Here is a 19139-nt window from a genome sequence, read left to right as displayed (position 1 = left end):
GCTGAATCTGGACCACATTTCGTCTCACTGTTGATTCTTCCCCAACCTGTCCCCCTTCAGGGTGCCCCTCTAAGCGTTCCAGTAAAAGTTTCTGAATTTACTGCTTTTTCACTCCTCCTCAGCAGCAAACACTGAAAATCAGAGGTCTGCTAAATAAGGAAAAGTGTTGGGGTGGCTGTGAAGAGCAGAGCCCTGGTTCTCCTTCCAGTACAGCATCCCAAGTGCCTGGGAGAGCTGTGCTCCTCACCATCTGCCAGGACAGTGTAAATCACTCAAGGTTATTTGTGGTCCAGGGAACCACTTCCAACCTCTCCTGCAACCTTGGCTCTTCAACATTTCTGTCTAGGTGGCAGGTTCAAATGAGGTCTAGTGGTGATGATAGGAGAGCACCGGGAGATCACACACAGGGAAAATGGGACAAAACTCTTTTTGACAGCAGATGGTTGAACCTTCAAAACATACCCTTGGTCTTCTGGTGAGTCAAGGGAAGCTGTGAAGCCACATGGTTTTGGAAGCACCAGCTTCTCCTGTGAGGAGGAGAGTGTGGTTCAGTCTGCCCCATATCTTACCTGTTCCAATTCCAGCTCTCTTGGAGACACTGTTCCCATGGGCAGGAACTGCATTAAGAAAGGCTTAAGGAGCTGGGATTGTTTGCTATGGAGAAGAGAAGGCTTTGGGGAGTTCTCATTGTGATCATCCAGTACACAAAGGGTGCTTATGAACAGAAGGGAGACTGACTTTTCACTCAGACAGTTGAAGGACATGAGGGAATGGTTTTAAACTAAAAGAAGAAAGATTTAGATTAGATACTAGAAGGGGTTTTCTTATTCAGAAAGAGGTGAGGCACAGACTGCCCAGACAAGATGTGGATAACTCATTCATGGAGGTGTTCAAGGTCAAGTTGGATGGAGTCCCAGGCAGCCTAATCTGGTGGATGGCAACCAGCCTACAGTAGGGGGGTTGGAACTTAATGATCTTTAATGTCTCTTCTAACCTAAGCCATTCTATGATCCCGGTATGATTCTGTTATAAAGCCCTCTTTGACCTTCTCACCACTTTCATGGGTTATTCTTCTTTCATTCGATCATATGTGGGAGGGGTATTAGGATTAATAGAAGCCTGGTTTTCCACCAGTGAATCACTGACAAAACAGATTCACTGGACTTTCTCACTGGGGGATTTCCAAGCCACTGACTCACAGCTGTGAGATATGGGAGACTTTTGAGCCAAGGCTGATATCACTTGATGCTGTCTTCTCTCCTCCACATGATTCCAGCACTCAGCCACTGGGTCCTCCTGGGTGTCTGTAACAGGATATTTCCTTGATGTTGTTGTAATCAATGAATCCCACAGACAAGCTACTAGAATCCCCTTTTCCCATCACAGGTCCTGATTTGGGGAAGTCAAAGAGTTACTGGACATTCAATTGCAGCAATCCTCCAAGATGGCAACAGAAGCCATGGTCCTTTGGACACCTGCATGCTGTCCTCCTTTTTCCCTTATTAATTTCCCTCTGGCTGATGTCTCTAACCTATGCTAGAGAACTCTAGGCAAGTACTAGGGGTTCATTAAGCAGGATCTCCTACTTATCCAAAAATACTCTTATCTATGTGAAACATGGACCTTCTGTTATCTTACTGAATCATGAATCTGTTGTTGACTAGCAGAATAGACAGGTTTTCTCTTCAAATGCATGCATGCATAATCTTCCCTGAATGTTTTATTTGCCTTTACTCAGATTGAAATACCAAAGCATTTTCAAATCTGTTTTACCACAGCCATTGTAGAGCTTCACCACATAGGTGTGATCAGACAGCACCTTGGACAGGTTCAAAGCTCTACTAAGGTATCCTCAGCACTCGAACATTTCTAAAGCCAAAACAACGATAAATATATTATTTTAATCCATTTTGTGGACATGGTCACAACAGGACATAAGGTTGCTGTTCCCAACCAAACCCAAACTCCAGTGCTCTGTATGCTGACGTAAATTGGTTCACAGCTAGTAGCTCTCAGAGCCATCGTCACCATGAGGTCATCAACTAGACCACCATTTACCTGCTCTCAGCACATGTATCTCTCAGAGATTTCTTGATTTTCCTCATTCTTATCTTTTTCCATTTGCTTTTCTTCCTCTAGGCTAGTTTTCTTATTTTCTTCTCCCCCAGACATCATTGTTAACAAAGGCTTTCCCTTCAGCATCCTTGCTTTCAGTTGCTAATCTCTCTCAGGCACAGGGAACCACAGTTTGAGTCAGTGCATGAGTTGTGTCAGGGTAACAACAGGACAGCTGCTTTGTGTGGAATAGAGGAGCCTGTGTCACTAACAAAAGAAAAGGTAATGTTAGGTCTCTTCTGAAGGGAACAGAGCCCCATTGAGGGCATCATCACCCCAGACTAATTCAACCAGTTTTTCCATTTCCGTTCTTTAAATCCCTGCAAAGAAGAGACGGATCATTAAGGACAGCAGGGAGGCTCAGGGGAGGAAGAGGAAATGTGAGCAGCAAGGAGCAGACTGTACTCATTTTCAAATATACGGGGCCCCAAACATCACTAAAAGAAGTGTTAGATCAGGACTAGCAGTAGCTGGGGAACAAGCTGCTGGGTAAAGCTCACTTGGAGCTTTTCAGCCTCCCCAAATGCTGGCACAATGCCAGACTGTAGAATCAAAGAATCGCATTATGGCTTGGAAAGGAAGAAACTTTAATGATCTCCAAGTTCCAACCCCATTTCTGTGGGCAAGGACACCTTCCACCAGTTCAGGTTGCCCTAAGCTCCATCCAATCTGGCCTTGAACACCTTTAGGTATGGAACATCCACATCTCTAGGCAGCCTGTTCCAGTGATTCACCTCTCTCTGAGTAAAAAAATATTCTAACATCTAATCTAAATTTTCTCTCTTCTTGGTTTAAAAATCTCCCACTGCTACTCCCAGTGGATACAATTCCTTGGTGGTCTCAGGATGGAAATCACCAGGTGCATGGGAACTAATTGCAGGGACTTCACATCTCTACTCTGAAAAAGGCAAGCATTTTGGAGCATTTAAATGAACGGAGTATTACTTGAAGGTGTGTATGTAGGTCATAATTAAAGATCAAGGCCTGGAAATTCACAGGACATGGCCAGAATAAAGTTCTCTATGCTACAAACCACATAAGGATGACAGTGACAGGGAATCGTAGCATCAGAAAACTGTTAAGATTGGAAAGGACCTCCAAGGTTATCTAGTCCAACCATCAACCTATCCCTACTATGCACAACCATGTCCCTCAGCACCATATCTACACATTTCTTAAAAATCTCCAGAGACAGTTTCTCTACCACTCCCTTGGAAGGGAGTGCTTAAAGTATGGAGGAATAGGAAACATATATAGGGGACCGAGGTGATCCTAGCACCAATTTCCTTGCTACTGTCTCCTCATTTCAACTTACTCAACCTTCCTTCTCCTCATGGAGGTTGTCTCTCCTCAGTGGAAGGTTCATGCCATCTGGAAAGACCACAGAGGAGGAATGTACAAAAGATTTGCCCCAGTAGCCAAATGACTTAAACTAAGGGGAAAAACCAAAAAAAAAAAAAAACCAAAAAAAAAAAACAACCAGGAAAGGAAGGAAGGAAGGAAGGAAGGAAGGAAGGAAGGAAGGAAGGAAGGAAGGAAGGAAGGAAGGAAGGAAGGAAGGAAGGAAGGAAGGAAGGAAGGAAGGAAGGAAGGAAGGAAGGAAGGAAGGAAGGAAGGAAGGAAGGAGGAAAAAGAAAGAAAAACCATACTGCCAGATTTACTTATGTTTGACTTTAAGAAAAGATCCCTAAATCCTGAAGGCTGATTTTTCAGGGATGATGAATATTCCTCAGCTATGAGTTAGGGAGAGGCAGACCAGCTGTAGGGCTATGGGGCTGGGAGAAGGGGCTGCTTCCATCCGGGGCTCCTGCATGCAGACTGGTAGATAGACAGAATGGCAGCTCACTCCCAGCACAATAGGATTCAGCCCTCCACGGAATGTTGCAACAGAGAGAGGAAAGGATATGGGGGGAGATGCAGAGGTGTTCAGCAAACTGTGCCACTGCTCCTCAGCTGATTGTCACTGTTTCTCCTTGCTTTACACGTGTGACAGTCTCACTGCTGACCTTCTCCCAAAACATGCAACCCACGCTGTGGAGGAGGATGCAGAGGCCTGGATTTCTCACCTTGCACCCCCTTTTTTTCTGTCGGCTTATTCAGCAGCTGAGCTTGGCTGCGGGAAGGAAGGGGAGGGAGAGGCAGCAGCTCCATATTAATGGGTTCCTTAAAGAGCAGCCTGGCAAAGGTTAGTATCCATCCTGGTGGCTGCCTGAGGCATCCCGAGCAGCCCCTGGATGAGACACGGGAGTGGGTGGTAGTGTGGGGGAGAAGGAGTGGGAGCTGGCGGAGGGGCAGACAAAAGGGATGAACAGCACAGATGCAAAGGAGATGGGATCTGCAGCACGCTTTTGCCTTTCTCCTACCTCCCTGCAAGCAGGGAAGGGAGACAGACTGCTAGGTGAGCTGTTAGGGGGAGAAAGTGGGCCAGGGTGGCACCTCTGGGACATTGCTGAAATGGGAATGCCTGTTGGTATGGCTCTTCATGCACTGTGCCTGCCACGGAGTGGCTTACAGCAGATTTTTTCCTTTTCTCCAGGCTCTGCATTAGGGAGGAGGGATGGGGGCATGGCGGGTCCCAATTGGAGGGGGCGCAGGTCCCCATAGCGTCACTTTGCTTTAAGGCAGCAAGGCTTTCTGCAGGGATGATAGGTGATTTTGGAGCTTGTGATGGAGGGTGAAACACAGAGATTGGATTTTTTTTGTCCCTACAATGAACAGATGCATCCCTTTCCTACCCATGCACTGTTTGCTCTCCAAAATCTTCAACCAGTCCCATCCTGTGTTTGTATGTGATATGGAAGGCACTGCTTGTCTGTTGCATCAAGCCTTATGAGGGCAAAGATATCCCCATGTTTCTGACAGTAAGCATACAGGAAGCACTGTCCTACTGTTGACACAATAGGGAGGGATGCCAAGTGTAAGGTGTTGCACCTGGGTCTGGGCAGTCCCCGACTGGGATAACTCATTTGAAAGCAGTCCTGAGGAGAAGGACTTGTGGGGTTCTGGTGGCCAGCTGTACCCTGGACAGCATCAAAAGAGGGTGGCAGCAGGGAGAGGGAAGGGATTGTCCCCCTGTGCTCTGTCCTTGTGAGACCCCATCTGAGTACTGCATCCAGACCTGGGGCCCCCAGAAAGGATGCAAAGCTATTAGACCATGTCCAGAGGAGGGTCATGATGATAGTCAGAGAGCTGTAACACCTCTCTTGAATAAAAAAGGTTGAGGGAGTTGGAGAAGAGATGATCCGGGGAGAATTCACTGTGGCGTTTCAGGTTAGATAGGACCTTGGGCAGCCTGATCTGGTGTTTGGCATCTCTGCCCACTGCAAGGTAGTTGGAATTTCATTATCTTTATGGTGTCCCTCAAACTAAGCCATTCTATGACTCTGTGATGCTATGATCATCAATCCAGTGCCCTAGTTCTAGATGTAAAGGGTCTTAAAAGCATGTTTATTCTTTATTGTTCAAAATAGACTAGGGATAAGGCAGCCTTCCAGAGGCTGTGGATAATCAGGTTCAGAATGCCTCCCTTTTATCTAGGGTATAAATTGTGACTTATTCACATACAGAGTGCGCCAACCTCCACATTGCTAAGCCCAGCATCTTTTGGAAGATCTTTTCCATTTCAGTTAACTCTCCAAACTTCCATCAAGGCAGCTGAGGTAGAGACCTGGTAGCCTCGAATTTCAGAATGTAAACCCAAGACTGTATTTCCCATGCCTTACAGGATAGCTAACACCATCTCTTTCATTTTTCTGTACAGTCACACACAGAGCATAGGGATCCCACAAGGAGCAACCAAGTCTTCTCCCCACACAGGAAGGGTGCTCATTTAGGACACAAAGGCTTAGATCAAGAAGGGATGTGACACATCAACCTCATTTCACCCACCTCGAGAGTGCCTATTTCCTTTGCTCAGACCTGTAAACAAATGATTTCTGATTTCTGATCATGAAAGGCCTATATGAGTCTGTACTATGGCATAGTAGAATGCAGAAGAGACCATGGAGGCTCTAAAGTCAATCACCTAAGAGCTACCAACTAGGATTCTGCTCAGCCTATGACAAGGCACTTCCCTACCCTTAATTTGGAGGCTCACTGAGCAACATATAACTTCTTCCCTCTTCCTTTCTCATCTCCTCTCTTTAAGTATTTGTGCTCATTGCTTGTGCCATTTAGAACAGCTGAAGTCATCTCAATTAAATATCTCCACTGCTTTCATTTGTTCCTTTTCTTTCTAGCCCTTTCCTTTCTGGCAGCTGGATCTTCTTAAAAACAGGGTAGAAAAAAAATAAACCCAACCAAACAGCAACTAATAAAAAGCATCAACTCCAAACAGCCAACAGCTAGGTCTCATGTAGCTTCAATTAGACTCTATATAGGAGTGTGTATGAAAGAGACTGTGAAAAATATGAAAAGACTTAGTCTTCATCTATTCATCTGCTCCACCAAAGTCATCCTTTTGCAAATAGGCTTACTGGAGTAGTGAGGGAAAAGGCTAAAGGCTTGTTCACTGTTTCTGGAGGCATGCTTGGTACCATGAGGTAAGATATGATAATGATGCTCTACTCTGAGATACGCCCCCTGCCTGTCCAAGTGATTGTCATAGATACAGGTCATCCCCTTTATAGACCAAAGAAGCTGAGGATGTTCCACCCCTGGAGATGTTGTTCATGGTCAGATTTATTGAGGGCATGGGCAGCCTGATCTTTGTAAGTTCCCTGCCAATCTGTTATGGGAGAGAAAATTCCTTCCTGGCATCAAATTCGGCAGCTGCCTCATCCCTCTACTTGACAGCGTGAATCAACAGAGTTAAGTAACAAACCCATTTAAATATCAAGACAACATTACTGTCCAAGCAATCATTCTTAAGTTTTCAACATGAAACCAATTACAGTGGATTCTGTTTATACTCTTCTTATTCCCCCTTCTTTGTTCCCTAATATTCCTCCAAGACTTTGCAAGACAGAGAAAGCTTCAGGAGGGGGCTGGGATGCTGGGCAATCAGACAATATTTTCCAAACCCCACAAAATGTTGTTTACTACTAATTTAATGACTTTCTGGGAAACCTCTCAGGAAATCTCACCATAGCTGTTTGGCAAGAGCAAGTAGATTACTAATGAAGTAGGATGCCACCTGGTTCATGTATTATTGTCTTACATATGTACCTACATACCCCCACACAATGTAATGCACCTGTTATTTTTACAAGGCATTTCTTGGCATTGTTTTTTTTCTGTTTTTCTTAGCATCCATTTGATTTTTCTTTTCTATTAATAATTATTAACAAAAAAAAACAAAAAACAAAAAAGAAAAAAAAGAAAAAAAAAAGAAAGTGATTTCCAAACACATCAGGTTTATCCTTCTGAAAATGAAGTTTTGATGGATTGAAGCAGCAGTGGGCGATCCATCTCGAAAGAAAGATCTGGGGAAAGCATAGTGCACTGTGAGCTTGTGGAGGCAGAGAGGGATCTGCAAATGTTATTATGCCTGTGAAAAGCAACAGGACTTGTACTCTGAGCACAATTGCAGAATTGCAATATCCAGTAAACGACGCAAAATAAATTTAGGCTGAATTCACAGAGACTTGTTTGTCTCAGTGCTCAGCTCCAAAACAAAAGTCTCAGGTTGCCTCATATAGCTGGGACCTATACAGGATACCACCAGGGGATGGTCATTGCCCTCTCTTTTTTGCATTCCAATGAAGCACAACAACTTCTGCTCTAAATACTTTCTGTTTGATCTGGAATGAGGATTTGGTGAGCACAGATCTCTACTTTTCCAAAACTGACTAATTAGTCTAAGTAAAATGTATCCAAGATCTTTTGGATGTCTGTGTAAAACAGGGTCTCTAAAACCAACATCAAGACTGAATTATCACATCAAAAGAGTGATTCAGACCAAGGGACAACTTAAATACCAGGTATGGTGCTTTAGATTCAGATTGCCCTGTCTCTGGAGGTGTTCAAGGCCAGGTTGGATATGACCCTGGGCAACCCTGTGCATGGCTGGAATTAGATGATATTTAAGTTCCCTTTCAACCTAAGCCATTCTATGATTCTTTGATTCTACCTGGGTAGTTTACAACAGGGAAGATTACAAATTTTCACCCTGAATCAGATCATTCCGCTTAGGCAGTAACAGGATGACAGCCTGCATCCTTCCACTAAAAGCACATGCTTCAAGCATGGGGATATTGCACATAAGTGGCATTATGCGTAGCCTGGAATTTTAAGAGCTAAACCCCAAATTAAAATTTTAAATAAGCCCTAGTATTGTCATCCCCCCCAAAGGGTAGGTTAATAAACTCGGCATTTTTTAAACATTGGGCTGATGGAGGAAAAGAAGGGAATGTCTATGCGATAGGCATAGTTAGGCAGCTAAGCTCCATTAATTCCATTTCTCAAAGATGTATTTATCTCTCAAGAATAATGACTGAGTTATCTCAGGCACCATATTCTAACCCCTTTGGTATGTCCCCTCACAGCTATTGCAGGAGGCAGCAAGCACCCACAGTCATCTTTGTGTCATTAGCTTATCCTTTCCCTAAAATCACTGCTGTCAGAGAAGAGGTTTGCAGATATAGTTTGTTGCCTACTGAAGCCTTACATTTTGGAGCTAGTGCTGCTGCTGTCGATTGGTTTGTAGATTTTTTGGGGGGGCAGTCCATTTTTGCTAATGGGCTCACTTGGGGGCTTTGTAAAACTGCAGGGAAAGTGGAGACAAGCAGCTCTCCTGCTGGGAGACCTTTGGAAACCTCAAGGAGTTTGGTGTTCTTAATGAGATCATTTTCAGAAAAGTCTGGAAAAAAAGAAGGAAGAGAAAATAGCAACAGCAAAACAGAGATAATCACTGTAAATGCTTTTCAAGTAAACCAACAACCCACTTGGTGTAATGAGAAAAAATAATAATAATAAAAAAAAAATAAAAGTCAGGAAATCTAAAGGGGAAATGTGCTTTATTTGGCACATCAGAGCCAAGTCAGTATGTGAAAAGCTATAGCATCTTGAACCTGCCATTGTCTGTCCCACTGCTGGTGCAGATAGCTGTGTTTAGGAATGAAGAAATAGGATCACTAGTATAGTTTGGTGCCAGGAAATCTGCAGCAAAAATGAAGATTTATGACAAATCTTATGTGCTCAGCCACGTAGGGAAGGTCAGTTCTCTGTACCTCAATCTGCTTGATGCATTGACTCCCATTAAAAAACGGTGCACTCAGCAAGGGGTGATGAACTCATGTTGACTCACAAAGACCAGCTCCCAGCCTCCCCTTATGGTCAGGCACATCAGATCCAGAGAAAAGCATTCAAAGACTTCTTTCTCCCTAGATGTGAAGTGATAACTTTTGAAAGCTGCATCTGGTGGATGCCAGATGGATATTTTAAAAAGCACAGGCAGATGAGCCTTGAGTGAGAGGAAGACTGGAAGAATAGAAGGAGAGAAAGTGGGAACAGAGGAATCTCCTGTCAACTGTTTGACATGGCTGAAGCCTCAAACACCCGTGTGGGAGTGGTAGATCCAACAGTTGGCTGATAGCTTAAATTAACACCTCCAACGCGTCTTCATTCTGCCCTTCATGACAGCATGGTTTAACAGGCTGATGCTATCTAGATGTCTCAGGAAGCCCAGGCACGAGGATAGGAAGGTGCCAGAGAAGTTATGCAGAAGAACATCTAGTTCAAAACCCAGTCTCAAACACTTTCCATGAGTTTATGCCTGCAGGAGGGTGCGATAATAGAAAGAACATTTGGTGTTATAACATCAGATACTCTCCCAATCTCCAGAGATTTATGGCTCAGGCACCAGATAAGCCAAATACTGTAGTTTCATGTCTGCATACTCTTCATGGATTCTTTTTTCCTTCCATTAATTTCACTAATCACTTTCTGATTGCCTGTATGTTTAGCAGTCTATAAGGTCCCACAGCAGTGAGTTGAACAAATAAGTAGATATTGTGTGAATCAGTTCTTCCTTTTTCTTCATTTAGAGTTTGGCATTTGATCATTTTAACTGATAAATGCTAGTTGCTACATCAGAAGAGACAATAAGCTAACAAATCCTAATGACTTCTTTCTATGTCCAATAATATCCTTCCTATTTCCCCTTCTTTTTCTAATATATATACTGAATAATCACAGTTTATCCAACCATTCCAAGTACATAACTTTTCAGACTGTTAGTATTTTTCATATTCTTTAATGTAAAGGGATACTAAACCTGCAAATAATATTCAAGATGCTGGATACTGGGAAAATTTATTCTCTGAAAGAGTGGTGAGGTATTGGAACAGGATGCCCCGAGAGGTGGTGGCCCCACCATCCCTGGGGGTTTTAAGAAACGTGGAGATGTGGCACTGAGAGACATGGTTTAGTGGGCATGGGAGGGATGGGTCAACAACTGGACGAGATAATCTTAGAGGATTTTTCTTATCTTAATGAATCTATGATTCTCCGAGAATGAAATGGGATTTTTTGCAGTAGGAATAAGGACAGGTAAGAGAAGAACCTCTTGCATAGCCCTGAAGAGCTCACACTCTATGGATCACGAGGGAGACCCAAGTGACTTAAGTAGATAAAATAAAAGAAGTGTGAGTCTACCTACCAGAACCTTTCTAGCATAGACAGGTGAAGCAGAGACTGTGATCAATAGGAGGACAGTCTCATTCAGAGGAAAAAAATGACACATGGAGAGGGTATTTTTCAATCAGGAGATCTTAGTGGCTGTCTGCCCCTTTTCCAAGGCAGTGGATAAGGTGTAAAGCAGTTTTCTCAAATCTCTGTATTTGTACAGAGCAGCAGTGAGCTGGACTTGTTTGTGGCAGAGAGAGGGATGTCCACAGCTCTGGCTCAAAAAACAGTGTCTCCTAGAAGCAGAGATTTTGACCTCCCCACAGTGCAGCCAGAACAGTGAGTGCAACTTCTGTTCTTATATTTCACTCACTTTCCTTAGAAGAGCTCCCCATGGAGCTCCAGACCTTACGTCTGAAAAGGTGTAGGGTCAAGTTGAATTTCTTTCTCTTCACTGAGGGAAAGTCTGAGCTTCCAAGTCTTTCTAGTCTGACATGATAAACTGGCAGCACCGCTCTTCTTTCTGAGCACTTTGCTCATAGACTTTCAGTTGAGATGTTTCTCCATCTTGAATGAGTCAACTTCACAGCAAGAAATTTCTAATTTAACTGCAATGTAGCACTTACTTCAAGGCTTGTTCTTTATCAGGTGCTTCGCTTCCTTATTCCCTCCAGTGCTGCTAGCATTTGCTAGCACAGCTTATCTTTTAGAAGGAATTTTGTAACCAGCTGATGCCTGAGTATTTCCAGCAATGCAGAGTGGGTTGCCAAATACCACAGTTCCCATGTTGGGATCATCTCTTCCTGCCTGAGGAAAGCTGGTGAGAAACAGATATTTTATATTGTTTTTTTCTGTCTTATTTCTGGGATTCTGCAGTCAGTTTCCTTTGCAGTGAGAAAGCTGGTGAAGCAAAAATGGTATAGATGAAAGGGTAGGGCTGAGTCACAGGTGAGACAGGCTTCTGCAGATGCTCACCTGGCAGGTCTCCTTTTCCTAGAGGGAAACCTGAAGGTGACTCCTTGGCAGATATTCACTCACAGGGAAATGAATACCTTGCGTAGTGTGGATGATTTAGGCTCTATGGAATGATACCTTAGCCCAGCCTCTGAGAAAACCTTTTTGAAGCTACCAGGGTAAGAATCATAAAATAATAGAACTGTTTAAGTTGGAAGGTACCTTAAAGAGTCATCTAGTCCAACTCCCCTGCAATGGACAGGGACATCTACAGCTAGATCAGGTTGCTCAGGGCTCCATCCAGCCTGACTATGAATGTCTCCTGGGGTAGAACATTCTCCACCTCTCTGGCCAACCTGTTCCAGTGCTTCACATAACATAAAAAAGTTTGTCCTTAAATCCAATCTAAATCTCCTCTCTTTTAGTTTGAAACCTTTTCCCCTTGTCTTATCATACCAGACCCTGCTAAAGAGCCTGTCCTCTTTGTTCTCATAGACCCCTGATTGTTATCATTCTTATTGATCTCTGATAATCAGTGTTTGGACTGTGTGTTTAAGAATTAGTTATAGATCCCTAATGGGAGCTGAAAGACAAGGTGGATATATACTTTCCAGCTTCTTGAATGTGGCTCAAGGGGAATGGAAAGCATGTAATGGTCATGCTCCCATGCTTACACAATGGATCTTCTCACTGTGCAACTTTCAGAGACAGAGAACTGAAGTAGACATGATTTACAAGGGGACATTTTATATTTTCAGATGTCTGGTGCTTTTAAGCATTACATGAACATCCAAGCCAAGGCTGAATGCTGTGAAACAGAGCTGAAAGACTTCAGTTGGGGCATGAAGAAAGTCTGCAGTGACTTGGAGTGGGAGCTGTGGGACAGCTGAGCTCCTGACACCCTTTTTAGTTTATCCATGGACATCAAGTGCCTGGAGATGAGAAATTAACCTGGAAACGAGGGCTAAGGGGATCTCATCAGTTTATACAAATATCTGAAGAGGGAGTGTAAAAAAGATGAAGTTATGCCCTTCTCAAACATTTCCAGTAATAGGACAAAGAGTCGAATGGTCTGAATGGTATTGGTCTAAAATATAATTGTTACATCACATGTTGCAAATAATCATGCTAGGGCAGGGCTGAAGTAGCTCAGCTGGGAGAGCGTTAGACTGAAGATCTAAAGGTCCCTGGTTCAATCCCAGGCTTCAGCAGTGTTTTACCATAGTTTTGGACATTCCAGTTTTGGGCTTACCAGGCATGGCTTAGAGATATTGGAGAAGGTGCAGTGGAGGACCAAAAAAAAAAAAGATTAATGGACTAGAGCACATAATTGGTGCTGCTTAGCCTGGAGAACAGGAAGTTACGGAGATCTCATCAGAGTACATAAATACATGTGAGCTGGAAAGGAAAAGACTACCATGTATGAAGGTTAACTTTAGTCCGAATTATGACTTACCTTGAAGAAGATTCTCTCGCTAAAATTTGTCTTTTTTTTTCCAGGTGGAAAAGTTTCAGTACATCTAATTGTTGCTTACAGGTAAACAGCTCCAGATCTCTGATGAACCCTTCTACTCTTTCCTGAAAAACTCTTCTATTCCTAGACCAGCCTTTGTGAGATGATAGCACTGATGTGCAAGCCCCCCAAAAGTTCTGCAAGTGAGTAACTGAGTTTTCAGTTTTTCTCGATGTTTCTTTCTAACTGATTACTGATTTGCGGAGGCCTTCAGGCAAGTAGTAGAGATAAGACCTCAACTGCAAGTTCTCTCAAAAATGTAGTGAAAGTCAGTGAACTTTCGATTATACGTTTCTCAGGTCTCTTTCAAATCAGAGCAAAGGCCTCTTATTTCTTCAGTATAGTGGTGCTGTTTAACCTCTGGACATAACATTATCGTATCATGCAGTGCTTGATGAGTAATGATCACTGAATAACAAACAGTGAATAATGAATTGTGCATAGGTAAATGACATGATGACCTGTTCAAGCCTTGAGTCTTCTGGGCAAATCTCTCTGTCTACAACCACCATCCACTGTCAGGTAGGGCTAAAACACTCATTACCCTCCATCACAGCTCAGCAAATCTACCAGCTGCTCACCCAGCACAGCTTTTTGCAGATCTGACTCATTTGGGCAGGTTTCTCTAGTTCAATGATACATCAGATAGAAAATGTGTTTCCCTTGACCCTTTACTCTTATTTTCTATGCCTACATCGGGACTCAGGTAGGTGTGTAAGCATCCCAGGCAGTGCCCACAGCTATAGAAACACCTGTTTATGCTGAACGTGTCTGACTTCATCTACCACAATACAGAAGTGAAGCCTTGGACCCTAAGGACAGAAGGAAATCAGATAGCAGACCTACTGATCATGAGTCAGACAGAGAGCAATGAGCTGGCAGAAGTTCCAGCAAATTTCAAGAAGTTCAGGCAGTCCAACTAAACAGTATTTTGACTCAATGCTAGACTCTTGGTTTAACATCTATATGCTGAGAATCTAGAATCAGTGCTTGGACAACAGTACTGCCCATTACCCCTCCTTCTTGAATATGCTCGCTCTCCTAAGTGATGCCCTTTTGTGCCTCAGAGATAATATGGGGCAGGGGCAGCTCCCAGGTGGAAGTTTCAACACAGGGAATTGCTATCAGCTAGGGCAGCAGGGGAGAGCATTTTAGCAGTATGAAACAGCAGAAGGCTTTGCTGCCCTTCAGCAAGACCAGGACAGGATGGAGAGTTAAGCAGAAAAGTTCATTATAAGGTTCAGCATGAGCAAGTGCAGAGTTCTACACCTAGGGAGGAATAACCACATGCATATATACAGACTAGGGGCTAACCTGATGGAAAGGAGCTCTGCAGGGAAGGACCTGGGTATCCTGGTGGAGAATAGGTTGGCCATGAGGCAGCACTGTGCTCTCATGGCCAAGAAGATCAGTGGTATCTTGCAGTGCATTATAGATAGCAAAGCCAGCAGGTCAAGGGAGGTGACATTAGTGGCACTGAGCAGAACAGACCAAAGAGAACTCAGTGTTTTCCACCACTTCTCACCATGGTGGGTCACTTCCACTCTTATCTCAGGAAATTAAGAAGTGTTAGCCACACTGAAGATAAGAATTTGGAGTAGAGCCCAACAGATAAATCACAGCCAGATAAATGAATTCCCTAAGCTGAAAATTGTCAAGGGACCAGGTTAGGGTCAGGTGAGATGGGGCCCTGGGCAGCCTGATCCAGTGCGTGACATGGGCAACTCTGCCTATGACAGGGAGTTGAAATTAGGTGATCTTTAAAGTCCCTTCCAACCTAAACCATTCTGTAATACTAAGAAATGGAAGAAATTTTCAGGGGCTGCCACATTCATTTGCCCTATTCTTGCTTCTCCCTGGTATATCTTTACAGACAGTACTGGAGGATTGATGAATGTCACCATGAATATGCTGGTGACAACTGCTCACCCCCAGCACATCTTCAGCCTAGTGCAAGGAAATACCTGTAAACAAACTGCTTTGAATCCTGATCCACAGCTGTGGGAAGGCAAATGCTTGCAACAGACGCTGCACACTGCAGAATGCAAAGAAATCCCTAGAGACCGTAATGCAGTAACAGTAGAACTAATAATATCTGATGCCGGCTCCACTCTTCCCTGAAACAGCTCTAGCTCAAGCCTCAGTGCTGTAAATTCCCATGTTTCTCTGTGTTTAGCTTAAACAAGGGTTAACAACAGCCCCGTTCTTGCTCACCGGGAGGCAGCGAGGGAAGGTGCAGCATGAATAACGGGAAAGGTGTGGAATGATTAACAGGAAGGTGCAGGATGATTAAGGCAGTGGGCGGTAGGGAGTGCGGGGGTAGATGACCTGCCAGTGCCTTTGTCCAGCCCCCACACAGAGATCCATCAGCCTGCATTGGACCCCCACAACCACCTCCTTCTGAGTCCTTTTGTGCACGGCTTCTCCACGCTCCTCCCTTCCCACAAATTCTCTCAGCTCTGCCAATGTCATTTAGCTTTTCCTATTTCCCCTTCCTTCTCCCAGTTCCTTCGGTCCTGGCTGAATCCTGTAGTACATTTGGGAAAGTTCACATTAAAACACCACTGACTGCAAATCATAGCAGGGTTACTGCATATGTAATTGTGCTTTGTGGGGTCAGAGAGAAAATTCCAACCTTCTGTTCTGCAGTCACTGTGAAACTGCTGCAGCGCCAATACAGCTGCCCTGACAATACCTCTAAGTGGAAAGGCACACATGTTCCTATATTCCTTTTTTTCCCTGTTTTTGTTTGTTTGTGGGTTTGTTTTTGTTTTTTTGTGATTTCATTCCCATGCAGTGTTTGAGACATTTCTTCCATCTTATATTCTTGAAGGAACTACTGTAATGCATAGACTAATCTGGCACACTGGGCTAAGTGGAAGCACATCTGCTACGTATCTTTGTGGATAGCTAACATGAGAAGGCAATTATTTTATTAATGCCTCAGTTTCCCCAATCAGAAAATGAAGCAAAATTGTTCAGTGGGCTTGGAAAATGCCCTGAGACCTGACAGGGAGTGCTAGGCACAAAGAACATATAGACAATAAAAGACATTTCCAGCCCTGAAGTTTAATTTACTAAATTACACAGAAGCTACAAGATGAGGAAAGGATTATTATTTGCATGCCATGGGAGCAATAATGCTATGATGACTACTCCAGGCATAAAGACATTAAGGTTTGGTTTGTGCTGCAGTGCAGAGCTCTTGGAGGTATAGCAGCACTGTGCTGTGAACAGACAGCCTGTGTAAGGCCCTAAAGGTATCCACACACATTTGTGCTTCTCATGCAATGGTGCAGTGCCTAGATTATGACAGAGACCACACATGCTTGCAGTAAGAGATGCTCTCTACTGTCCTAGCTACAGTGGGCGCACAGAAGATGCAACACAGACCATCTGATGGATGACTAGCTTTGAATTCCTAGAACCATAGAATCTTGAAGTCATTAAGGTCAGAAAAGACCTCTAAGATCATCTAGTGTAAATATCAACCCATCCCCACCATGCCCACTAAATCATGAAGCCCTCAGTGCCACATCTCCACATTTCTTGGACACCTCCCAGGGGCTTGAAAAGCACAGAGTCTTAGTTTACCTGGTGAACTTGTGTTGCACATGACTTAGCCAGCATTGACCTTTGGATGGCAGATATGATGTGGGTGATTTATCCAGTCAGGTCATATATAAAGATCCTGTTAACATTAATAGGTTAACATTACTGCTTGCTGCCTAAGGAGCATCCCAAGGCATGGTTAAGTTATGCACCATGCTAAAATAAGAATAAAAATAAAACAAACAAACAAACAACAAAAACAACAACAAAAAACAACCCAACAACCTCTTTCAACTGTCCAGGACCTGATCCTGAATATCCAGTGCTAAAAATGAAAAGTGAAATAAAACAGATTTTGGACCCAGCTCAATTCTTCCGAGGCATTAAAATAAATAGTTAAAACACTTGTGAAAGGTCTTAGCTTAGTATCTATGGCTGATTAATTAATTGCAGTTTAGATTGTTATTTGGTCTGTTAAATGTTTGGGCTGTTAACTTTTGGGCAATGGGCTATCCTTCATTTTCAGTTTGGATAGTGAAGTCTAATTTTATTTGTGACTACAGGGAGCTAGCAGAGGAAAAGGAAAGAACATGAAGCGCTGCTCATTAGAAGTGTAAGTAGGCTATTTAAATATGCAAACTGTCTTCAGAAGAGCTCAGAGAAAGAGGGTTGTGGAGCTCCTGCTGTCACTTCTGAGATAAGGACTATTTCATTTCCTTCCCCAAGGTGGGATTCAGGCCAGGGCAAGAGTGAATGATACTGAGCCATCCTTTGGGAGCACATAGGAAGTGAGAGATTGGGTAGCCCATACAGAAGGGTGGATGGGTTGTGCTGTGGTTCTCAACAGTCATCTCTAGTGCACACAACTTTCTCACGAGAGCTCTAAATTCACATAACATAAAACACAGGAATCCAAGAGAGGATTGATTTCAATGACTCAATAGCTTTTAGGGCTTTAAGCTTTGCTAGGCCGAGGGGAAAATGATAGGACAAGGGGAAATGATTTTAAACTTGATCTAGTGGTTGGCAGTCCTGCCTGAATCAGAGGGGTTGGAACTGGATGATCTTTGAGATCCCTTCCAATGCAAGCCATCTTATGGTTCTATGATTCCATTAAACTACACTTAGATCAGCTTTGTAAGGTACATGTATTATGACAGGCTGAGAGAGCTGGGCTTGTTCAGCCTGGAGGAAAGAAAGCTGCAGGGTGACCTCATTGCAGCCTTTCAGTACCTAAAAGGACCCTATAAACAGGAGGGGAGTCAACTCTGTGAAAGGATAGATAACAGCAGATCAAGGGAAAATGGTTTTAATTTGAAAGAGGGTTTAGGTTGGATATCAGTGGTAAGTTCTTTACTATGAGTGTAGTGAGGTGCTGGAACAGGCTGCCCAGAGGGGCTGTGGATGCGCCATCCCCAGCGGTGTTCAAGGCCAGGTTGGATGGGGTTCTGGGCAGCCTGGTCTAGTATTAAATGGGGAGGTTGGTGGCCCTGCCAGTGGCGGGGGTGGGGGGTAGGTTGGAGATTCATGATCCTTAAGGTCCCTTCCAACCTGAGCCATTCCATGATTCTGTGATATGACACGAGGGTTGTAAACCTCTTTTTTTCTGCTTCCATCTGCAGAAATTCAGTTACATCCCATAATCCCTCCTAATAAGCAGTTGGAAATGTCTAAAAGAAAGTTTGTCCTACTGAGTTTTGTCAAGGGAAAAAAAAAAAAAAAAGAAAAGAAAAAAAAAAAAAAAGAGAGAAAAAAAATAATGCCACAATTCCTAGGCAGGCAGAAAACAGATAAAATAAGAAAATAACATATGGTAGAAGCAAATGCAAGAATATCTCCCTGATGAACAAATTCACTATTCATAGCTGGAAAATAATGGACAGAGTTTTCATCCCCCTGGGATTTTGGTGTTGTTGACTCCAGGCTCAGGTTCTCATTCCTTTCACCCTGACACGGGGAAACTCCTCGAGTCATTTTGAGTCAGAGTCTCTGCCTCCAATATTTTCCTGCCAGCCTGGTTACGTGGGTGATTCTCTGCTCTAGTTTTCAAGCAGAAGTTCTCACAAATTGACGGAGGAGGCTTTGGCACCTCCACAGTAGGAGCAAAAGAGAGAGAGAGTTAGAAGTATATGGAGGAGGAGGAGAAGACATGAAATGGGCTTTTGAAAAACCATAAAATTAGCATAGAAAACGGCGGCAGCTTTTCTTAACTCGGACTGAGTGAGAGGCAGTACGGTTGCCTGCTGATTATGAAGCCACCCTATTCCAGATCCTGATGGGTGGCCACAGAAGTGCTGGATTGCCTATCGCTTCAGGGATGCTAGCTTTGCAGCTACAGTCCCAACCTGAAATTTTGCAAAAGCTTTTACAAGATCACTAGTGCTATAGCCATTAGGAAGGAAGGAAGGAAGGAAGGAAGGAAGGAAGGAAGGAAGGAAGG

General features: G+C 43.7%; 1 long non-coding RNA gene and 1 other non-coding gene across 12 annotated transcripts in view; both read left to right on the top strand.

The window, feature by feature from the left end:
• Positions 1 to 4185: 4185 nt before the first annotated feature.
• LOC146761657 (uncharacterized) overlaps positions 4186 to 19139 on the top strand; it is a 112252-nt gene continuing 97298 nt past the window's right edge. For 8 of the 11 annotated variants that reach the window (XR_014942370.1, XR_014942368.1, XR_014942373.1 and 5 more), the window contains exons 1-2: positions 4186 to 4300; positions 13135 to 13290. This is a non-coding gene — a long non-coding RNA (uncharacterized LOC146761657). The remainder of the gene's footprint in view (positions 4301 to 13134; positions 13291 to 19139) is intronic. The other 3 variants (XR_014942376.1, XR_014942375.1, XR_014942372.1) reach the window with 1 other exon arrangement.
• On the top strand, positions 12773 to 12845 carry TRNAF-GAA (transfer RNA phenylalanine (anticodon GAA)). Its single transcript has one exon. It is a non-coding gene; the product is annotated as a tRNA-Phe (tRNA).

The sequence above is a fragment of the Coturnix japonica genome, chromosome 2 (genome assembly GCF_054131305.1).
Source record: "Coturnix japonica strain WE chromosome 2, WE-NBRP24, whole genome shotgun sequence".
Classification (NCBI taxonomy): Eukaryota; Metazoa; Chordata; class Aves; order Galliformes; family Phasianidae; genus Coturnix; species Coturnix japonica.
The sequence above is the reverse complement of the archived record's forward strand: the minus strand, read 5'-3'. Positions and strand labels throughout refer to the sequence as shown.